This window comes from Mustela erminea, chromosome 6, assembly GCF_009829155.1.
Source record: "Mustela erminea isolate mMusErm1 chromosome 6, mMusErm1.Pri, whole genome shotgun sequence".
NCBI classification, from domain to species: Eukaryota; Metazoa; Chordata; class Mammalia; order Carnivora; family Mustelidae; genus Mustela; species Mustela erminea.
Window position 1 is genome coordinate 120032204 of NC_045619.1, and position 7597 is coordinate 120039800.

Below are 7597 nucleotides of genomic sequence, written 5' to 3' on the forward strand. Positions count from 1 at the left end.
TGAAGTGATGTGTATCATTAAGATGTACACAGTTTGCATGAGTGATCTTTAGTCCTAAAAGACAGTCCTAAAAAATCAGAAACTTTCTGTTCATGTGTAAATTTTATTAGAAATATTTCCCCTTAATTCAAATTCAAGTCAATGCACAGCCGTAAAACTGGGCTGAGATTTCCATCATGATTAATTCCCTTGAGGCTTCTTTACTACTTCACAGCAACAGAATTAATTACTCTGTCAAATCCTAACTGTGTTTAGTTTCCCATCTTTCCCAGCATTTCTTTGTCAAATAAAGAACAATGACTTCATTACTTCATTACCTGGTTTCCAGCAATTACCATGGAAAGGACAGTTCTCCAACCGGAAGCCCTCAAACACCCAGTTTAGTGTATTTACATTCCATTTACCTAAAAGAAATCAGATCTTTAAAAAACCTACCTTACAATATGATTAATACATTCTAAGGAAGTTACTCAAATGATCGCATACTCATTTATTAATGAAACTTTTTTAATATGCGCTACATCTTCCAATAACAGTGTAAATCTACCAAACAAATGAAATTCTTACCTTTGCATTAGCCTGACCTCATTTCAGCAGGAAATTTTCCTATCAAGCATTTAGGCCAACCACTGTCATTCTCAAATATGGCATAGTGCATAATTTCCAAAGCAACTTCTACTAGAATTAATACATGCTGGAAAAGGGGTTCTATCATTAAATTCTGGGTTAAATAAATAAAATAAAATAAAAATAAATTAAATTCTGGGTTAAATGTTCACTGCAACTCTCTAAGAGAGGATTGTATTCAGAGTTCAAAGACATTTGAATTTTATTCACTGAGCTTCTCACATAATTTATGTTCTGCAGAATACTGCTTGAGAATCACTGGTAGAATAGGCTTTTGATTGGAATGAGAAAACATTTGGAATGTTATGATTATGAATATGATTAAGAAGTACAAACTTAAACTTAAGAAAATATGAGTGTTACTTCTTATGTGAGTACTAATTGTGACCTTGGACGAGCCACTTTAACTAAACTGTGTTTTTTCATCTATAAATTAAAAGAACTACCTTTAGATTATCTCGTGTCATTCACTTCAGATCCTGTCCACTTCTATGATTTAAAAAATTGTCTGTTTAGAAATTAAGATATATGGTAAAAACGAGAAGAGAAAGAATGTTGAACATATAGAACAAACAAATAATTTAGCATTATTACTCACTAACACATTATTCTTCACTAACCACTAGAAGAGATTATTTGCCACCAAACACTTACTTGTACTAACCATGATGGACTGAGAAGACTAAGTCCCAAATTGTATGTTAATCCAAGACTGGCTATATTAAATGGGTACAGAATATTTGCATACTTGGATAAGTCATAGGCACCTTGTACTTGGTATGTGTCAAATAAAACATCTTTTCCCATAAAACCTACTCCTCTTTCAATATTTCCTAATCAGTGAATAGTATCATCCTCTACAAACAAGCACATTTTTAGTGTTCTCAAATTTGATAAGATGAATAAAGAACTTCTTTGAGGCTCAGCTGCTACATTCATAAAGGAAGGTCATTAATAATAATTACATTATACAATGTTTATGAAATTTAACAGAAAACATTGTATATAAAAGAAATAGGTACCTGAAAAATACTAATCTCATGTTAGCTATGTTAATGGTCTGAACAAAGTAACATAGGAGCAAAGATGGAAGGTCAGTTATTTCTGCATTTGAACCAGATAGAACTCTGAAAAGAGAAGAATGGGAGGATGTGCATTTTTGACACAAAATACTATTATGGCAGGAGTCTGGCATTTGTATCACTAGAAAGAGATGAGTCCGGAATGTCAGGTTAAGGAGGGTGTCATGGACTGAATTGTGTCCCCTCCAAATCCATATGTTGAAGCCCTTGATATAAGTATATTTAGAGACTGTTCTGTAAAAGAGGTGATTAAGCCAAATGCGGTCATAAAGATGGAGCCCTAACCCAATGGTGACCTAAGAAGAACAGGAAGACACCAGAAATCTCTCTGATTGCACATGCACATAGACAAGAGGTAATGTGAGAACACACTAAGAAGGCGGCTGTCTACAAGCCAGGAAGAGAGGCCTCACCACTAACTAACCCTGAAGGCACTTGGATCCTTGTACTTGCAGCCTCCAAAATTGTGAGAAAATTAATTTGTTACTTAAGTCACCCAATATTTGGTGTTTTGTTTTGGCAGCCTGGACAGACTAATATAAAGGACCAGAATCTTAATAACATTGAATACTACGTTATATAGTAAAGCAATTAATATTTATTGATCACATTTCATGCCAGTTACTGTCTAAGAAATTTCCATGTATTACAGTACAGTATTCACCACTCTGGAGAAAGTACTACAATGATCTCTTAGGAGGATAAAAACTTTTCCCTGAGTCATGCAATACATGGAAAAACTAGGATGCACACCCAGATTTTTTTTTTATTTAAGAAAACATATTTTTAAAAATTTAAAAAACTTGTTTAATAAAATTAAGATATATGTGCTATTCACCATGACTCCTAAACTACATGGTGAAGGAACATCTATTATTATTATTGTCTTTAAATGAAGGCATTTTTTAAATTTAATTTCTTTTCAGTGTAACAGATTTCATTGTTTATGCCCCACACCCAGTGCACCATGCAATACGTGCCCTCCATAATACCCACCACCAGGCTCACCCAACTTCTCACCCCACTCCCCTTCAAAACGCTGAGATTGTTTTTCAGAGTCCATAGTCTCTCATGGTTCACCTCCCCTTCCAATTTCCCTCAACTCCCTTCTCCTCTCCATCTCTCCATGTTCTCTGTGTTATTTCTTATGCTCCACAAATAAGTGAAACCATACGATTATTGACTCTCTCTGCTTGACTTATTACACCCAGATTTTTCTGAGCCAGAAGCTGAATTGAAACAAAGTGCAGAACACAGGCAATTTGATTCCAGAGCCTATGGTCTTAATACTACTCAGTTCTTAATACTACGGACTTTAAATATGATAGGAGCTAGTTAAGATTTTTCAACAGTATAGTAATAACATCATCCTTATATCTTATAATGATAACTGGCAGTATGCAGAGGACCATGAATTAAAATGTGAATGCCTGGAAACAGCTAAACCAGTTAGGAAGTTAACTGCAATAATCCCTGAAGAGATGCTTAGGACTTAGAGGAGAACATTACCAGTGACAGTTTCAATGAGGAGCAAATCCCACAAGACATTTTAGTAATAGAATGGATAAAACTTAGTTATTTACTATGAAAGTAAGGGGATATTAAAAATTTAATAAAACAATTATGTTTAAATACAAGATTAGCATCTCTGTGTATCAGAAACAGATTAGAAACACAAATGGGGATCAAAACTATAAGGTGTGCTTGGTTCCAGATATTGATACAGGAGTAAATGAGCAAGATTGTATCTTCTGAGAACTGAAGTTTCCTGAAACTACTACATAGAAACTGGATTTGAGGAGGCCAACACTGCTCCTGAAAGAAGGCTATGACCTGGGTGCCTGAATGGCTCAGTTGGTTAAGCAACTGCCTTCGGCTCAGGTCATGATCCCGGAGTCCCGATATCGAGTCCTACATTGGGCTCCCAGCTCCATGGGGAGTATGCTTCACCCTCTGACCTTCTCCCCTCTCATACTTTCTCTTACCCTCTCTCTCAAATAAACAAATAAAAATTTAAAAAAAGAGAAACCTATAACACTTTATTACCACTGTGTCCCTGGTAATAAAGAGGGTATAGGAGAGAATAAGTAGATCTAAAGAGAACAGGGAGGAAGTGTATTAATTTTCCATTGCAATCATAACAAATTACCACAAAATTTAGTGACTTAAACAACACAAATGTATTACGTTAGATTTGAAGTTCATAAGCCTGGCAAGGATCTCACCAGGCTAAACCCAAGGATTATTTTTCTATAGGCTTTGCAAAGGGTTCATTTCCTTGCCTATTCCAGCTTCTAGAAGCTGCCTGCATTCCATGGCTTGTCACCCCTTTCTTCCATCTTTAAAACTAGCAAGAGCTAGTTGCATTCTTCAAACATCACATCACTCTGAGCTCCTCCTCTTGTCCCTTTTACAGGTTAAGGACTCTTGGGATTACACTAAGTCCACCCAGCTACTCTGGGATAATGCCCTTATTTTAAGATCAACTAATTAGCAATCTTAGTTTCCTCTTAATTCTCCCTTTCCACATAATCTACACAAGTTATATTCACAGTCTCCAAGGATTAGGACATGAACATCTTTGGATGGAGTTATTCTTCTGTCTGCCATATGGAATGACAGATAATGATCAGCGTTTCAAGGGCATTGAAATGAAGATGTTCATTAGACGTTCACTAAAATTCGGGGTCTAGCATTTATTCACCCAATAAATATTTTCTTACTTTCTGCTATACAGGCACTTTTCTATATATACTTTGGGGATCCGACAGTTTAAAAATTGACAAATACCCTTACGCTCATCAAATTTACATTATAATGTGGATCACATATAAAAAACAAATAAATGAAGTATTTGGTATGTTACATTAAATCCTCTGGAGAAAGGAAAGCAGATAAAGGAGAGCTCTGGGTGAGGAGTAGGGGTTCCAATTTTATCTAGTCCTTCCCTAACTCATGATAAAGTAGCATGTAAATAGAGACATGAAAGAGTGAGCCAATATATACAATGATAAAATAGTTCAGACAGAGGAAATATCACCTGCAGAGACAAATGGAGAGATAGTCAGGACAGTTGGCAGAACTGCAGGGTGCACTCTGAGTTTGGGGACAAATGAGGAAATAGCCTTTGTTCGGTGCTGTAACTTTCCTATTGGGGTTTGTTAGGGGTCTACCTAGCTTCTTTCTCTACCACAGATATCTTGGGAACCAAAAATCCTGTAAGATTATACGGTTGAAGGGGCAGAAGGGTTTTACTGCGGTCTGACCTTGCAGCAAGGTATCTTTTTGCATCTGACTCCATTCAAGAATTCATGGGCCACATGATAAATGAGACAGAATATTATGCTCAAATATGGAATGTACTGACTCTGAGGCAAAAAGCAAGCTACTAAGCATTGTTCTCTTTTCTTAGTGGTTTGGAAGTACAAGGTACATAACTTGTCCATTATTTGGGAGGGAAGTCCAGAAGCGCCAGACCAATAAACCAATGAAATGTTTCACTGATTTGATAGGCCCCTGAATCTTTGTAGAGTTTATCCCTCACCGTCTGGAACACATTTCTCACCAGACATCCAGAGTACAGCTGATCCTTGAATAACACAGTTTTGAATGGCACAGATCTACTTAATATGTGGATTTTTAAAATATGGTACAGTACTATAAATTTGCTCTTCTGATCTTCTTGATAATTTTATTTTCTCTAGCTAACTTTATTGTAAAAATACAGTTTATTACACATACCACAAAATATGTGGTAACTGGCTGCTTATTTAATTTGTAAGTCTTCCAGCCAACAGAAAGTTCTTGGTAGTTAGGTTTTTGAAGGGTCAAAAGTTGTACACAAATTTCCAATTGCATGAGGAGTCAGCACCCCCCAAACCCCTGCGTTTTTCAAGGCTCAGCTGTACTTGCCATTTCTGTTATCAGTTTCAATTAACATGATGTCAGGTGTAGTGGTGTGTGTGATTTCTGACGGTAAGTCATAAAGGGTGTTAAAATTTCTGCCTTAGTTCTTTTGGATCTCTCTCTCTCTTTTTTTTTTTTAAATTTATTTTCGGCATAACAGTATTCATTATTTTTTCACCACACCCAGTGCTCCATGCAATCTGTGCCCTCTATAATACCCACCACCTGGTACCCCAGCCTCCCACCCCTCGCCCCTTCAAAACCCTCAGATTGTTTTTCAGAGTCCATAGTCTCTCATGGTTCACCTCCCCTTCCAACTTCCCCCAACTCCCTTCTCCTCTCTAACTCCCCATGTCCTCCAGGCTATTTGTTATGCTCCACAAATAAGTGAAATCATATGATAATTGACTCTCTCTGCTTGACTGATTTCACTCAGCATAATCTCTTCCAGTCCCATCCATGTTGCTACAAAAGTTGGGATTCATCCTTTCTGATGGAGGCATAATACTCCATAGTGTATATGGACCACATGTTCCTTATCCATTCGTCCATTGGAGGGCATCTTGGTTCTTTCCATAGTTTGGTGACCGTGGCCATTGCTGCTATAAACATTGGGGTACAGATGGTCCTTCTTTTCACAACATCTGTATCTTTGGGGTAAATACCCAGGAGTGCAATTGCAGGGTCATGGGAAGTTCTATTTTTAATTTCTTGAGGAATCTCCACACTGTTCTCCAAAGAGGCTGCACCAACCTCATTCCCACCAACAGTGGAAGAGGGTTCCCCTTTCTCCACATCCTCTCCAACACATGTTGTTTCCTGTCTTGTTAATTTTGGCCATTCTAACTGGTGTAAGGTGATATCTCAATGTGGTTTTAATTTGAATCTCCCTGATGGCTAGTAATGAACATTTTTTCATGTGTCTGATAGCCATTTGTATGTCTTAATTGGAGAAGTGTCTGTTCATATCTTCTGCCCATTTTTTGATATGCTTGTCTGTTTTGTGTGTGTTGAGTTTGAGGAGTTCATTATAGATCCTGGATATCAACTTTTTGTCTGTACTGTCATTTGCAAATATCTTCTCCCATTCCGTGGGTTGCCTCTTTGTTTTTTTGACTGTTTTCTTTGCTGTGCAGAAACTTTTGATTTTGATGAAGTCCCAAAAGTTTATTTTTGCTAGCTAACATGTCATGACACACTGAGATAGTCCTGTGGAGAGGCCCACATAGAGAAGAACTGAAACCATCCTCCAATAGCCAGCATCAGCTTGGTGGCCATGTGAGCGAGCCATCTTCAAGTGGATCCTCCAGCCCATTTGTGCTTTCAGATCACTGCGGCCCCAGCTGATGTCTGACGGAACCTCATGAGTAACCCTGAGTCAGAACTACCCAGCCAAACTACACCTAAATTCTTGTATAAAGAAACAAAGAGATAGAAGATATTCATTGTTATTCTAAACCACTACATTTGGGGGTAATTGTTTACGCAGCAATAGACAATAGAGATTTTGGTATTGGGACTGTGATACTACTCTAAGAAAAATCTAAAAAAATGTGGGCATTGCTTTGAAACGAGGAAAGAGGTAAAAGGGGGAAGGCCTTTAAAAGGAATGTTAGGGAAATAGAAGCAAAGAGTTTGTTTATGGAAGCCAGGTGATTCCAAGGAGATGGAAATGAGGGCTTAAAGGACAGTGAGAAAAATACTACTGAAAACTAGAGTGAAGGGACTCCCTGTGTAATATGCTGTTTCCTGCACTAACATGGAGAGTAGAAATTTTTTTTTAGTGAACTGGGTAACTTCCAGGCACACTACTCAACATGCCAGTTGACTGCTTCTTATTGCCAGAAGTAAATTGCAAGAAGAGAGAGATATGCTCAGGAAATAACTGTTAAACATGAAAATCAAGGATTTGCTGGTGTGGAGAATTCCTAGACTTTCCATATGATGAATGATGTAAACATTTTAAAATGGCTGAAAAACAA